Source organism: Macaca thibetana, chromosome 8, assembly GCF_024542745.1.
Source record: "Macaca thibetana thibetana isolate TM-01 chromosome 8, ASM2454274v1, whole genome shotgun sequence".
Lineage (NCBI taxonomy): Eukaryota > Metazoa > Chordata > Mammalia > Primates > Cercopithecidae > Macaca > Macaca thibetana.
In genome coordinates, this window is record NC_065585.1 from 43,632,406 (window position 1) to 43,649,365 (window position 16,960).

The 16,960-nt window shown below is 39.0% G+C and overlaps 2 protein-coding genes and 1 pseudogene across 5 annotated transcripts in view; 2 read left to right on the forward strand and 1 right to left on the reverse strand.

The window, feature by feature from the left end:
* Positions 1 to 16,960, forward strand: part of ZNF706 (zinc finger protein 706) — a 664,654-nt gene that overhangs the window by 309,773 nt on the left and 337,921 nt on the right. The window lies entirely within an intron of this gene.
* GRHL2 (grainyhead like transcription factor 2) overlaps positions 1 to 16,960 on the reverse strand; it is a 184,447-nt gene that overhangs the window by 137,359 nt on the left and 30,128 nt on the right. The window lies entirely within an intron of this gene.
* Positions 9,563 to 10,103, forward strand: LOC126961542 (SAP domain-containing ribonucleoprotein-like; annotated as a pseudogene).

A 16,960-nucleotide genomic window follows, 5' to 3' on the forward strand; every position in this document is an offset into this window, starting at 1 on the left:
TATAATAGGAGTCAAATGCAGGAATGCTTTACTGGGGAGAAGCAGAGGAAGCTTAACACATAACATTTTCCCCTTCTAAAGATATGTGCAATAATGGTCAACAGATCCAGACACAAATCCACTTATAAAGACACTTGGGATCCAAAACAAAAACTAGGACAGTGCCCGTCACGCAATGCATGTTCATGGTGAACCCGGTGCTAAACCATTAGTGGATGATCTGCTTCCGGGTCAGGCCTTCTTATGTAGCAGGGCAGCTCCCTCACAGTGATCTGTTGAAAATCAGCCCTAGACACATGGTTTGTAGAGAACAAAAACAAAGAAAAGAAATTAAAAAAAAAAAAAAAAGAAAATAACAAAGGAAAAAACTAGGACAGTGAAGTACGCACACAAATTATTACTTTTAATCAACTTCTTATATCCATTTCTACAAGGACATTGGTTTGTGTTTTACGGAATTTTTGTCTTGATCTAAGGGAAGGATGCTTTTGGAGTTGAGTAACTTCAGTTTAAATCTCAGCTCTATCAATGAGTGAATTCAGATGAGTTGCTCATCTCCTTGATGAGCAGGTATCTCTTTGAGCTTCCATTTCTTCTTCTGTATCCTGATATTTTATATTATTCTAAAGGAATCACTCAGATATTTCCATTTGAAGTGCTTGGTGCATTACAGATCTTCCCTAGATAATAGTTAGATAGTAGTAGTACCCTCCATAGAGCTAATTCTACTAATAACCAGCTCAAAGTCCAATGGACTGTTTTTGGGTCTTAACTCCTTGAATTTTCTTGTCCATTTTTTACTTTTGTAAAATCCTGCTTTACTTGTGAGACAGTATGCTAAGGTGGTTCTTCTTTTTAGCCAACCATTCTTTTCTAATTTCTGTTCTACCTGAACTCTCCTCTTCCTTCTCTAACTCTGACCATTCCTTGGTCTTTTTCTTATTTATCTACATCATTGTTCTTACAGCTTTCATTGCTCTACCTTAATGACTAACAGACATATAGTACCTGAGAACCATTTCTGTATTTCTACATAGAATCCTTTTGTCGTGGAATCAACCTAATGCCCATCAATAGAAGAATGGATAAAGAAAATATGGTACATATACATCATGGAATACTATGCAGCCATGAAAAAGAAGGAGATCAGGTCCTTTGCAGGGACATAGATGGAGCCAGAGGTTATTATCCTTAAACTAACACAGGAATAGAAAACCAAATACTGCATCTTCTCACTTATAAGTGGGAGCCAAATGATGGGAACAAATGGACACAAAGAGACAAACAGACACTGGTGTCTACCAGAGGGCTGGGGGTGAGGGGAGGGGAGGGATAGGAGCATAAAAAATAAATATTGGGTACTAGGCTTAGTATCTGGGTGATGAAATAACCTGTACATCAAACTCTTGTGACATGCGTTTACTATATAACAGACCTGCACATGTACCCCTGAATGTAAAATAAAAGTTAAAAAAAAGAGCCTTTTCAATTTAAACTCAATGTCTTCAACACTAAGTGAATCATCATTTCTCAACCAGACACTCTTCATCATTATCTGTCCTCAGTCACTCAAGGCCAAACCTTATGTACTGTTTTAATATCCAGACTCTGAAGCCAGACTGCCTGGGTGCAAATCTTGGCTGCACCACTTACTAGCTGTGTTACCCTGGATTACTTAATTAACCTTTCTGTGTATCGATTTCTTCACCTATAAAATGGAGACATATCCCAATGTAGACAGAATAATGATATTCACTTCCTATTTTTGTCAGAATTAAATATACTGACACACTATAAAAGCAGCATACATGCTAGCTATTATTCTCTTTATCCCTTACATGAAGTCAATCACCATATTTATGATTACAGCTTCAGTCTTATCTCTTCATGCCTTCAACTTTCCCCTCTTTGATCCATACTGAAGGCTAGTGAGATAATCTTCACAGAACGTGATTTTTCAGAGTGTACTATGACTCTTTACTGCCTATAACATCAAGTCCAAAATCCTCCATCTGACATTTAAGGTCTTCTATTATCTGGTCCCAATCTACTTTTCAAAATTTACTTCCTTGCACTTATTTAATATAAGGAATTAAGCCATTTTCTCTGCAGCTTCCTAAAGATGCCCATTCTTACTTCTATACCTTTGCTCAGACTGTTCCCCTGCCTGAAATTCCCTTCCTGCTTTTCTATCTAAATTGTGCTCTTATCAAAGTCCAGCTGCAACATCCCATCCTCCAAAAAATTTTCCAGGATTTTCCCTATTTTAGTCTTTCAGGGCCTCCCTTTGCTAAAAACTTTTACAGCCTATGTGTTATTTATTGCAAAATCTACCATTTAATTTGTATCATGGAAAGATGATTGACTATGAAAAGAAAACTGTCACTGAAGGCTAGGTGCAGCGGCTCACACCTGTAATCCCAGCACTTTGGGAGGCTGAGGCGGGTGGATCACCTGAGGTCGGGAGTTCGAGACCAGCCTGGCCAACATGGCGAAACCCTATCTCAACTGAAAATACAAAAAATTAGCCAGGCGTGGTGGTGCACACCTGTAATCCCAGCTACTCGGGAGGCTGAAGCAGGAAAATCACTTGAACCTGGGAGACGGAGGCTACAGTGAGCCAAGATCAAGCCACTGCACTTCAGCCTGGGCAACAGAGCGAGACTCCATCTCAAAAAAAAAAAAAAAAGAAAAAAGAAAACTGTCACTGAACTGTCGGATCCACTGACACCAAAACAGTGGCATTTTGAATCATCAAATAAAAAACCCAGCAGTTCCCATGCACAGTCACTGGCTTTTGTCCTACCTTGGACTCACAACAACCTGGCTTCACCCTGGGACCTGGAAAACCTTCTTCTCTAGCTTAGCCTTTGGCTTTCTTCTAGAAGCAGCAAACTCTACCTGATCCCCAAGTGCATTCACACACACACATACACACACACACACACACACATATCTCCCTGAGTAAATTAACACTCATACACACCCAGACTGGCTCTAGGCACTTACATCTAAAGTGTGTCAGATTGTTTGTAGAAAGTGTTAACACACATAAAGGTTAACTAAGTTGTCCAGAGTAACACAGCTACAAAATACATCCAGAATCTGACCACAGGAGATGGTCATAGAGTCAAATCCCTGTCACACAGAACTTACTAGCCCTATCACATAGAACAAGCGATTCAACCCGTCTGGATCTCAGCTTTCTCATTTGTGAAAAAGCTGATAAATTAAATGAGAGAAATGCATGCAATGCACCTAGCAGAGCCCTAGACACAGAGTAGTGCCCTCTAATTGGGCCATGATGAGGATTAGAGAAGAGCAAGATAAATAATGTAGGAAAACCAAACATCTGCTCTTAAATCACCACCGCAGCCACTGCAAGACACTTTAAATCCTTGTCTGCCTTCAGCCTTTCCTGTCTCTGTTGGTGAAAACTCTACCCTTCTAGTTGCAACACTTGGAGTCATATTTGATTCCTCATTTTCTTACATCCACTTCATTAGAAAATCTCAGTGGGTCTACTTTCAAAACATATCCAGAATCTGACCACTTCTCACTACCTCCACTGCTAGCACCCCGGTCCAAACCACCATCATCTTGCACTTGTATTATTGCATTGTCTCTGTGGTAGCCAGCCTCCTATATGGCCCTTATTGATCCTTGACTCCTAGAATTCACACATTTGCAAGTCTTCTCCTACATTGGACCAAGGTTGGTCTATATGACCAATAGCACATAACAGAAGTGATAGTATATCACTACAGAGCTAGACAATAAAACTCTGCAGCTTCCATCTTTGTCTCTCCCCCACTCCCACCCCATCCCCTTGTGCTAGCAAACTACCATATTGTGTCATATTTTGGCAAGGAACTGAAGCCTTGACAGCTGGTGAGGAACTGAGGGCTGCCCACAACCAGATGAGTGAGCCTAGTAGACTCTCCAGTCTGAGTCAAGTTTTGAATAAATTATGAACCCAAATGACAACTTGACTGCCACCTTTTGAGACCCTGAGCCAGAACCTCACAGCTAAGCTGATCCCAGATTCCTCAGAAAGTGCATGAGATGATGAATGTATGCTAGTTTAGCTGCTACATTTTGAGATAGTATGTTATACAGGAATAGAAAATGAATACAGTTTCCTAATAGGTTTCCCTGCTTTTATGATTACCCTCTGCCTCCTTTCCAGTCTATTCTCAACTAAACGGCATCTAGAGAAATCCCACTGAATCAGAAATCACATCATGCTCTCTCGTGCTCAATTCTGTAATGACTCCCCATTTCCTTTAGAATAGAAGTGATGGTTGTTACAATGACCTACCAGGTCCCCCAGGATCATGGGTCCCTTACTTCTACAGTCTATTCTCCTGATACTCTTCTTCTCACTCATTCTCATCTTGCTGCACTGGTCCCACCTTAAAGCCTTGACTTCAGCTGTTTCATCTTCCCAGAACGTTCTTCCCCCAAATACCTAAGGCTAGCTCTCTCATCTCCTTTAAGCTTTTGTCCAAATCTCACCTTAATGAGACTTAACCTGACTACCCCATTTAATGCAGCAACCTGCCTCCATCCATGCTGGAATTTCCAATTCCTTTAAAACTTTCTATCTCCTTTACCCAGCTCTCTACTCTTTCTTTTTTCCATAACAGCCATCACCTCCTTAAACGCAACGTAACTTAGTTTTTTATTATGGTCAATGTTCCTTGTCTGTCTACCTCCGCTAGAACCTAAGCTCCACGGGGCTAGGGTTGTTTTGTTCATGAATATATCACAAGCACCTTGAACAGCGTCTGCCACATACTTCGTAGTCAATTAACAACTGTTGAATGAATGAATAAAAGCTCCATTGCCATTGAGGAATTGAAGTAAAAGTTGTGGCTTAAAATATTAATGAGAGAATGGGAGGAGCTGCATTCTTCATGTTTTCATAAAATCAATTCACAGCATATTTGTAAAGTTGGTTGTGAGCTGTAAAGTGCTATGCAAATGTAAGTTGCCTTGATTTTAGGAAGCATAATTATAAATTTAATTTAATAAGCATCGATCCAGCTTGAACTTTCTTCTCCCTCTTAATTCTCCCCTTCAAATTAAAAAAAAAAATGTGGGGATTCATTCTTCTATTCTCCTTAAATGTGAGCTAGGAAACCAAGGATATTTACATTCAGACCTGAGGCAACTGGAAGGGAAAGCTAAACTTCAATCAACAAAGGCATGATATTAAGAATTCCTTTCTTCTACCTGTTGTCCATCATTCCCAACGCCGACTTGACTTAGGGGCAAAAAAAATTTCTATCCACTACCTTTTCCTTAGAAGTAGTGAAACATTTATATAATTTCCAGGATTTCATGCTATGTACTCCGTCTCAACTGTCCTCTCCCCCACCTCTTTCTCTTTATCTCTCTCTCTCTGTCACACACACACACACACACACACACACACACACACGCATAGCCTTTATCTTGAGAGCACATGAATTCTACTTTTTTTTTTTTTTTTTTTGAGTCAGAGTCTCGCTCTGTCCCCCAGGCTGGAGTGCAGTGGCGCAATCTCCGCTCACCGCAACCCCCATCTCCCAGATTCAAGCAATTCTCCTGCCTCAGCCCCCAAGTAGCTGGGATTGCAGGCACGAGCCACTACGCCCAGCTAATTTTTGTATTTTTAGTAGAGACAGAGTTTCATCACGTTGGTCAGACTGGTCTCGAACTCTTGATCTCGTGATCTGCCCGCCTCGGCCTCCCAAAGTGCTGGGATTATAGGCATGAGCCACCGCGCCCAGCCGAATTCTACTCTCTACATTATTCATATTCTGAGTTTTGAGCACTTGAGATTGGTCTCATTTTCTTGTAGCTGATTCACTACGGCTGATTACTGACTTATGTAATCACTTCAGCTTCCCAGCAAAAAAATGACCATATTCAGACCAAAAATGAAAGAGCAAAGCTTCAAAATATGATACTTACTTTTTTCTTTTGGAATATTGGCTTTTTTCCCATTAACAGAATAAGACTTTCAAATGGAAATTAATGAACCAATTTTCCTACCCAGGATTAATGTCACAACTTAAATGCCAAAAATGATTGTTTGACTACTAGTTGCTTTCATGCTCCTTTTAGTGCTTGCTAGAGGCAAATCACAAGAGATAACAGATACTTTCCATGTTAGAAAAAGAGTTAAAATTTATTTGGAAGACTCTATGCTCAGAGCTTGTCCTTGATGACTCTAACCTTTTACCCTTGACATAACCTGTCTAAGATTCCTGGGAAATGAAATGAATCCATAAGCTCAGGACAATATTGATAAGCTTCACGTTAAAGATGGCTATGCTAGGGAAAGAGAAGATTCGATTAATTCAGTGAAAATATTATAATGCCCTCCACCACATAAAGTGCATAGTTTTTAAAAACAGTAAACTGTAAAACAAAATTTATGTCCATTGAAATTAAGATGGTTTCATTTTAGATACTGATTGCAAAATATACTGATCTACTGCTTGAAGCATGGTCTCTCTCTCTCTCTCTCTCTCTCTCTCTCCTGCCCCCTCTCGGAAGCCCCAGCTTTGTAGTGCCCTAAGCATGCTATTAGTTCACCTATGAAGTAAAAGGATTAGAAACAAAACCAAAGAGCTACAGGAAAGGTAACCCACCGAGTTCTAGAAACAATGAAAAGGATATCACAATAGAAAGTGAAAGTAAGAGAACAAGACAAGAATTTTTAAAATGGAGAGGGCCGGGCGCGGTGGCTCAAGCCTGTAATCCCAGCACTTTGGGAGGCCGAGAGGGGCGGATCACGAGGTCAGGAGATCCAGACCATCCTGGCTAACACGGCGAAATCCCGTCTCTACTAAAAAATACAAAAAAAAAAACAAAAAAAAAACTAGCCGGGCGAGGTGGCGGGCGCCTGTAGTCCCAGATACTCGGGAGGCTGAGGCAGGAGAATGGCGTGAACCCGGGAGGCGGAGCTTGCAGTGAGCTGAGATCCGGCCACTGCACTCCAGCCTGGGCGACAGAGCAAGACTCCATCTCAAAAAAAAAAAAAAAAGGAGAGAATTTGTAGAGATAGCAACTTATGAAATGACTAAAATTGGTTAGTGTGTGGTGTGTGTGTGTGTGAGAGAGAGTAAATCAAAATCTAAAACGTTAGCAATGATTATAGGTGAATTTTTATTTGCTCCTTTCTACTTTTTGACTTTTCAAGTAATCTTCAATAATAACGTCATACTACTTATTGAGCATCTACTATATGCCAGGTAATGTTCTAAGCCCCTTACATGGGTTAACTCATGTATTCCTTATATTAATAATAACCTTAGAGTCAGATATGGACATCATGCCCTTCATACAGATGAGTAAATTGAGAATAGAGTGTTAAGTAACTTGCCCAGGGTCAGGTAGCAGTCAGCATTAGATCAGCATTGCCTCCAAGTGCCTGAGTTCTTTTTTCTTTTTTTTTTTTTTTTTTTTTTTTTTTTGAGATAGGGGGTCTTAGGGGGTCTTGCTCTGTCCTCCAGGCTAGAAGGCTAGAGGAGTGCAGTAGTACGATCATGGCTCACTGCAGCCTGAACCTCCCAGGCTCAAGTGATCCTCCCACCTCAGCCTCCAGAGTGGTCCATCATGCCTGACTAATTTTTTTTATTTTTGTAGAGACAAGGTCTCCCTACATTGCCCAGGCTGGTCTTGGACTTCTAAGCTCAAGTGATCCACCTGCTTCAGCATCCCAAAGTGCTGGGATTACAGGTGTGAGCCACCACACACAACCTCGGAGCCTGAGTTCTTATGCATCCTTCTCTATTTCCTACTCTTGACCATGCTCTATTTTCACAATTAGAAAAAAAGTTAGTTGAAAAGGGAAAACTCATAAACAGGATACAAAAGACCAATATAACAGGAGATATGTCCAAATTCAGAGTAATAGAGAAATTATGTAAAAGGGCAGTTTGTAAGTTCCCTGAAGAAAGACAACATGTTTACATTATTTGTAGAATTCCAAGGTCCTAGAACATTCTAGAAAGTATATATCAGGCAGGCAGGCAGGCAACACATATTTATTGAATGAACTGAATGGGGTGATGGGTAGCAAGTCCTAACTTATCTTTAGTATAATATAACTAGAGGTCATCTGTTTTTAAATGTCCTGCAGAAAATTGATAGCAAGTGATTCATGTAACAGAAATATAGATTAAAGAATTGGGAAATAAGGGAAATATTACATTTAAGAGCAAACGAAAATATGATTTTTAAAGGAAAGATCTATGTTATAACCAAATTAGTTTTGAAACTTAAAAAGAGTCAGTTTTTCTGAGGAAATTACAGCAATTGAATCTCTAGCAGTAAGAGAGAAAGTACAAAAGCATTTTACAAGCCTGCAGGACCAATTTCCATTTAAATACCATTTCACGGGTTTACCTCTAATGTTTACAGCCAATATGGAAAAGAAATTTTAATGCAATTCTAGGAGATAGAAAGCAGAAGAGATTGGAATAAAGGAGAAGCCAGAGTTGAGAAGGCTGCACCCCACCTTTGGTGCAGGAAGGGTTAATGTGTGCCTGAGGACTGTTTTTCTCTCTGAGCTTGGAAAACTCAAGTCTTCAGTGCCTATGGCCAAGCCAGTTCCTGTACAGTGTGCCCAATGGAACTAACTACAACATTAATTGGCTTCTTAAATACAGAGGAGTCTGCCTTTGGGGTTCCTAATGCCAGAGAGAGAAAAAACATGGTAAAACACCTAGAGTAACTTCAAACTGCCACAAATGGAAACAGACAAAAAATATGAGCTTAACACAACAGAAAAGTTATCTCATGTGTCTAACCCCCAGCTTGCCCCGCTGGGCTTCACTTGTATATGTACAAAGGACCCTCCGGGAATCCTCAGAGCCTGTGACCAGACCTTCCATCAAGAGAGCAGCCCACCTCAGGAATAGTGAGCTCTACTCTGCTAACAGCCTCCTGCCCGGGCTAAAAAATCTTCAGTCTAACTCTTCATTTTTAATATGAGAACTAAGAATAACCACACATTTAAGGAAACCTTACATGAGTAAAAGAGAAGCCCCAAGATGAGCAAAAAAGGTTATTTATGAGGAAAATAATTAATGCTGGATACAGAAAATAAAGTTAAAAGGAAGATACTTGAGAGGTAATGGGTAGGGGCCTACTAGAGTGAAGGGTAACAAGATGGCGACCAAGACGGTGGTGCACCATAAGCGAAAGATTGCTGAACTAAAGCACAAATATCTTGCTCGTGGTTTGGAGACCAAGGAAATGAAACAAGATGCCATCAAAAAGCTCCAGGCCTTTATTTATTTATTTATTTATTTATTTATTTATTTATTTATAGAGGGAGTCTCACTCTGTTACCCAGGCTGGAGTGCAGTGGTTCAATCTTGGCTCACCACAACCTCCGCCTCCTGGGTTCAAACATTCTCCTGCCTCAGCCTCCCGAGTAGCTGGGACTACAAGCACGTGCCACCATGCCCGGCTAATTTTTGCATTTTTAGTAGAGATGGGGCTTCACTATGTTGGCCAGGCTCGTCTCAAACTCCTGACCTCATGATCCACCTGCCTTGGCCTCCCAAAGTGCTGGCTCCAGGCATATCTTTTAGGACATGCTGAAGAAGAGGCAAATGAGGATGTACTGGGAGGTGAAACAGAGGAAGAAAAAACAAAGCCCCATAGAAATCCCTGTCAAAGAGGAAGAACTCCCTGAAAAAAAACTGTTGATGTGGAAGCAGAGAAGAAAGTGGTAAAAATTACATCTGAAATAGCACAGGCAGAGAGAATGCAGAAGAGGGCTGAATGAGTGCATGTACCTGGGAGCTTGTAAAGTAAGAAAACTGCCTGGGCAGCTGGGTTTGGGACTTCTCCAGTTCCAACAAAAGGTCTGTCATCTGACAACAAACCTACGATGAACCTGGATAAGCTAAAGGAAAGAGCTCAAAGATTTGGTTTGAATGGCTCTTCAATCTCCAGAAAGTCTGAAGATGATGAGAAACTGAAAAGGAGGAAGGAGCGATTTGGGATTATCACCGGTTCAGCTGGAACCAGAAGGAACCACAGAGGATACAGAGGCAAAGAATAGGAACAGAGCCGCCTGTGAGATTGCCTGCTGAAAAGTTCCTGCTGCTTTCTGCTCTCCAGTGCTTTCCATTTCTCTGATTCTTCTCGGTCACAAATATACCTAAATGCACAGTCACATACCTACCTCCTGCCTTGCAATGAGGGCACATGTACCCCAGGTACACCTGGGAACTCTAGCAGCAATTTGACTTATTGCTGTTCCAACTTTAAGGCTGTCATGTTTTTGTTTTTGATTTTTTGCTTGTTAGTTAAAAAAAAAAAAATCTGAAAAGAGACAGGGGTAAAAAGAAGCTACTGAACCTACAACAGAAGCAGAGGCTACTAGAAAACAAAAACCACAAAACAAGTTACATGATTTTTAAAATAAAAATAAAAGTTTGTATGAGGACTGAATAGGAAAGACAGCACAAAATGAATTAATAAACTGAGCAATCAAAGCATTGCCCAGTTTTTAAACAAACAAAAAAATCATAAGACAAAGTTAAAAGGTATGCTGGATGATTACAGGCATAAAGTTCAATTAACAAAAGTTACAGAAGAAAGCAATGAAGAGGATGAAAGAGAAGAAACAAATACACAAAAGAAGACTAGACTAGACTAGAATAATAATGTCTTACAGCTGAAAAAAAAAAACTTGAGTATTGGAAAGGCACCAAAGTGTTGGAAAGAATAATGAAAAAGTGGCACTTCTATTCACATCTTGGTGAAATTTTTGGGTCGAAGATTAAATTTAAAAATGCTACAAATACTAGGAAAAAACTTAAGTGACATTCAACAGAACAGAAAAAGAAACTGCCAGCCAATAAACTTCTCATCCACATCACTAAATGCTGCTGGGCAAGAGAAAAGGGATTTGAACATGAAAGTCTAAACACAGCAAAAGATCAATTAAGTGTGATGGCAAAGTAAAATACCTGTTTAGTCGTGAAAAGATTAAAAAACGATTCCACTCATGTATGTGTCCCTTTTGAAAAATTTATCCCTTGAGCCAAAGTAAAGAAAGATATGCACGGATAAGGAAGAAAATTGATACAGCCAACAGAGAATATCAAATAAGTCAGTAAAATATTGATTGTAACTGATTTCTGATCACGGAAATGAAATGTATGCCACTAAGAAAGAATTCTTAAAGATAATATGAACCTAAAATGAAGCACCTGAGAGGTGATAGGAGCAGAGTTGTTTAAAAGGTGTATTGGGCCCAGCACAGTGGCTCATAGCTATAATTCCAGTGCTTTGGGAGGCCAAGGTGAGAGGACTGCTTGAGGCCAGGAGTTTGAGACCAGCCTGGGCAACATAGCAAGACTGTGTCTCTACAAAAAAAAAAATTTAATGTAATAATGAGATAAAATAAAAAGTATGTTGATTTTGCTTTGTACGTAAGAAGAGTAATCGATAATGGTTAACTCCTGATATTGATAGAAAAGATAAGTTTATGCTTATTAAAAGTTCAAGGGTAACAATTACTAGGATAAAGATAGGATAGGATATAGAAATTAAAGAGCAACAATTTCCATAGTATGGTGTGCGGACACCTAGAGAAATCCCTTAGATACTTTCAAGGGTCTATGAGTTTAAAATTATCTCCCTAATAATACTGAGATATATGTGCCTTATTCCCTCTGTTGACATTTGTAGTAATGGTACAAAACTAACACTGGGTAAAAGTTCAAGCTTCTTACATGAATGAAGACAGTGGCATTAAACTATACTTGAGGTGTTATATTTTTATCGTCACATAAAATAAAAACAAAACAAGCAAACAAACAAGCAAATACATGCAGTTTCACTTGAGAATGTCCTTCATGAAGCAGTGTAGAATATTAATTGTATTAATCTCAAACTTTGGGTACCAACCTTTTTAATATTCTGTGTGACAAAGCAGGAAGTACATGTAAAGCACTTTGACTGCATACTGAAATACAGTGATTGCCTCAAGGAAAAGCACTCGTGCGATGCTTTGAATAGGAGTTGAAACTAGCTGCTTTTTTCAAGGGATTCCATTTTTACCTGAAAGAATGACATATTGACAAACTACGTGTTCAGACTTGAGTGTTTGGCTGATGTCTTCTCAAAAATAAACCAAGTGAGAGTCTATCACTTCACAGAAAACTGACAGTATTTGTTGCCAGTGGCAAAATTTGAGCTTTCAAGCAAAAAAAAAAAAAAAAAAAAAAAAAAAAAAAAGAGAGAGAGAGAAAGAAGAAAATGTTTGGAAGCTTGCATTCACCACTACTGATAACTTTCTAGTACTTTATTTTCTGATGAGGTTAATGGGTATAATTTTTTGCTAATGTATCATGAAGCACATTAACATTTGGAAAAATCTGAATAACTCAGTCAGTGAATATTTCCAAATGCCAATGCGTGATGTTATAGAATCACACACAAATATAAGGTCTATTCAAAGTGCAAAACAGGCCTACAGATTTTAATGTAACAGAGAAAGTTCAATGTATGATTTCAGTTTCCACATTGCAATTAACCTTTAAAAACCCACTTTTGAATTTTGGTGAAATATCAAAGAATATCTAGTTATATGAAAATATATTTTCCTTTTCCAACTATCAGTGTGAAGCAGGATTCTCTAACCAAAATAACATTTTGTAATAGATTGAATGAAGAGGCAGATGTGAGAATCCAGCAGTCATCTGCTAAGCCAGGCATTAAAGAAAGTTGCAAAAATGTAAAATAACACTACTCTTTCTCATTAAATTCATATGTTTTGAAATTTTAGCCCAGGCGCGGTGGCTCACACCTATAATCCCAGCACTTTGGGAGGCCGAGGCAGGCAGATCACCTGAGGTTAGGAGTTCGAGACCAGCCTCAACATGGAGAAACCCCGTCTCTACTAAAAATACAAAATTAGCCAGGCGTGATGGTGCATGCCTGCAATCCCAGCTACTTGGGAAGCTGAGGCAGAAGAATTGCTTGAACCTGGGAGGCGGAGGTTGCAGTGAGCCAAGATCGCACCATTGCACTCCAACCTGGGCAACAAGAGTGAAACTTCATCTCAAAAAAAGAAAAAGAAAAAAGAAAATTTTAGTTTAGGTTTTATTTTTTTGAAATAGAGTCTTGCTCTCTTGCCCAGCTGGAGTGCAGTGGCATGATCTCAGCTCACTGTAACCTCCACCTCCTGGGTTCAACCCATTCTGCCTCAGCCTCCCAAGTAGCTGGGACTACAGACATGTGCCACCACCCCCAGCTAATTTTTGGTAATTTTTGTAGAGATGGGATTTTACCATGTTGGCCAAGCTGATCTCAAACTCCTGACCTCAAGTGATCCACCCGCCTTGGCCTCCCAAGGTGCTGGGATTACAGGCATGAGCCACAACTGACCAGTTATGTTTCATTTCAAAAATGTTATTTCAAGCTGGGTGTGGTGGTACACACCTGGAATCCCAGCTACTTGGGAGGCTGAGGCATGAAGATGGCTCGAGTCCAGGAATTCAAGACCAGCCTGGGCAATATATCAAGATCTCATCTCAAAAAGAAAAAAAAAAAAAAAGGTTAAAAAGCATAATAATAAAATAAAACATTACGTTAATATGCTTTATAACTATCATATGGTTTACAGTTATTATTTTAATTGAGGCATAAATAAGTATTTTTTTAAATTTACTATCTTTAAGTTTTCATATGATATATATCAGTAGATATAACCCACACAAATACAAGCTCTTCTGGGACTTCAATAATTTAAGAGTATTAAAGGGATTCTGAGAACAAAAATTTGAGAAGCACTGCTCTAGAAAATAACCAGAGAAAAATAATGAAAAAAGATAGCCGGGTGTGGTGGCTCACGCCTGTAATTCCAGCACTTTGGGAGGCCGAGGTGGGCAGATCACCTGAGGTCAGGAGTTCGAGACCAGCCTGACCAACATGGTGAAACCCCATCTCTGCTAAAAATACAAAATTAGCCAGGCATGGTGACGCATGCCTGTAATCCCAGCTACTCAGGAGGCTGAGGCAGGAGAATCGCTTGAACGTGGGAGGCGGAGGTTGCGGTGAGCCAAGATCGCACTAGTGTGCTCCAGCCTGGGCAACAAGAGCAAAACCCCATCTCAATAAAAAAGAATTATTGATCAATGCAACAAAAATAAACAAAAATAAAAATAATGATGTGGCATAGAAAAAATAAGACACTATACATCAGTAATTGTAATATGTGAAAATGGGTTAACGCTACCTTTAAAAAATAGATACTTTCAAACTGGATTTTTTTTTTTTAAAGCCAGTATTATCTTTTAAGTACCCATGAGACATAAGAAAACTGACCTAATATCAGGCCACCAAGCAAGACTCTACCCATTTCAAAGAACTCTTATCATACAAACCAAATTCTCTGACCACAACATAGTGAAATTTTAAACAGCAAAGAAGATGAAATTTAAAGACTATATGTTTTTAAATTATAATATAGTTTTCTAAATATTCACAAGTCAAAGAACAGCCCTTAAAGGAAGTTTTTAAAATTAGAACTCCATGATAAAATACTATATGTTGTGGGATATAGATAAATCAGCACTTAGAGGCAAATTTCATACTTTAACTGCTTATGTTAGATGGGAATAAAGGCTAAAAAGTTAAAGAGCTAAGCATACAACATGTTAGAAAAAAAATAAAAGAATTAACTTAAGAACTTAGAAAGATGGATGTAATAAAGATAAAACAAATTAACGAAGTAAAGACTTGACAGAAAGGACAATTTAAGATGAAAGTTGGTTCTTTGAAATGGCAAAGAAAACTAACAAACTGGCAAAGATAATCAAATATTAGAAAAGAAAAGGAAGACAATTTTCGATGCAACAATTCTCTTTTGAAAAAAGAGAATTTTGTGAATCCCTTTATGCTAATAAACTTGAAAACAGACAAAATGGGAATATTTCTAGAAAAATATAAACAATCGAAAGTGACTCAATTATTTGGAAAGAGAAAAACAGTAATTTTTCAGTGCAGAAACCTGGCAGCTACTACCTTAACCAAGTGATGAAGGTACACCCTGAGAGAGGCACATCTTGAAGAGAAAACATCAGACAAACCCAAATGGTGGGGCATTCTATTAAGCACCTGGTGATTGATGATTATGGTAGCAACTGCATTAAAACAAACCAGTAAGTATATGAGTCAAAACAAATAAGGTTATGAACCAGAAGAAAACAAAAACAAGTAACTTTTGGAGGTGGGACTGTGAGTGATTTGTCTTTATTTAGCAGTTTTAAATATAGATAGATAGATAGATAGATAGATAGATAGATAGATAGATAGATAGATAGAGCTTATGCAACTGAATATATATGGAAGAGAAGGCTGGGCCAGTGGCTCACACCTGTAATTCTAACACTTTGAGAGGCCGAGGTGGGAGGATCGTTTGAGCCCAGGAATTCAAGACTAACCAGACAACATGGCAAAAACCCAACTTTACAAATAATGATTTAAAAAATTAGCCAGACATGGTGGTGCATGCTTGTAGTCCCAGCTACTTGGGAGGCTGAGGTGGGAGGATCACTTGAGGCCTGGAGATTGAGGCTGCCGTGAGCCGTGGTTGTGCCACCACACTCCAGCCTGGGTGAAAGAGTGAGACTCCCACCCCCCTTAAAAAAAAAAAAAAAAACCTTTTCAGGGGATATAGAAGTATTGGACTGAAGAAACAAGCTGGAATGGGTGGTGCGGGGGAACTAATAAGTTTGGGTGTTTCCTCTCCATAGCATCCAGCATTCTTGATTTCCTCTCCTCTGCTTCATACATAAAAGCATGGTCACAGTCATCTTTATGCAGTTCCCTTCTCTAAGTCATGAGGTTTCTATTGTGTATCTTTCTGTCTTCACCTGTATGGGGGAAAAAAAATCCCCTTTCATTCCTTGTAAGAATAATAGATTTTGGCTGAGTGCGGTGGCTTAAGTCTGTAATCCCAGCACTTTGGGAGGTCGAGGTGGGTAGATCACTTGAGGCCAGGAGTTTGAGACCAGCCTGGCAATGTGGTGAAACCCATCTCTACTAAAAATAAAAAAAATAAAAAAATTAGTGGGGCGTGGTGGCAGGTGCCTGTAATCCCAGCTACTCAGAAGGCTGAGACATGAGAATCACTTGAACTGGGGAGGCGGAGGTTGCAGTGAGCAGAGATTGCGCCACTGCACTCCAGCCTGGGTGACAGAGCAAGATTCCGTCTTAAATAAAAAAAAAGAAAGAAACAAAGAATAATAGTTTTCTACTTTGTGGTCCCAGTCAGTCTGTGACCAGAAGGACTATTTAAAAGAGAAATTAAAGTAAAAAAACAGCAAGTTATATTTCATGCAACTTCAATTCCAAAACAACTCAGATATAGATGCTTTATATATATATACACACACACACACACTTATAGATGTTTTTTATATATATATATATAAAATATATCTCTCTATATATATAAACATACTTATATTTGTAAGGCTTGGCAATGACCTGAGGTACTCGTTTTTGTGTTTATGAATAGACCTGTAACACACAAGTGCTGAAAAGAAATCTTCATGATCATCCACTCCAAACTTCTCATTTTACAAATAGGAAAACTGAGGTCCAGAGAGATTATACCATTTCCTTGGGATTACGCAGTTATTTTTGTTAACATTGAAATAATTCAAGGACAAATTGCTGGAGGACACAAATCCACAGGCGATTGATTCCAGGCCCACAGACGCTCAAGTGTCTTGTATAACATTGCCTGGTATTTTAGGTATATAACCCATGCACATCCTACTATATACTTTAGATCACCTCTAGATTATTTATAATACCTAATACTATGTAAATGCTAGGAAAATAGCTGTTATATTGTTTTATTTTCATTTGTATTATTTTTGTTATTATTTTTATTGTTTTTTTTCTATCTTTGAAATACAGTTGGTTA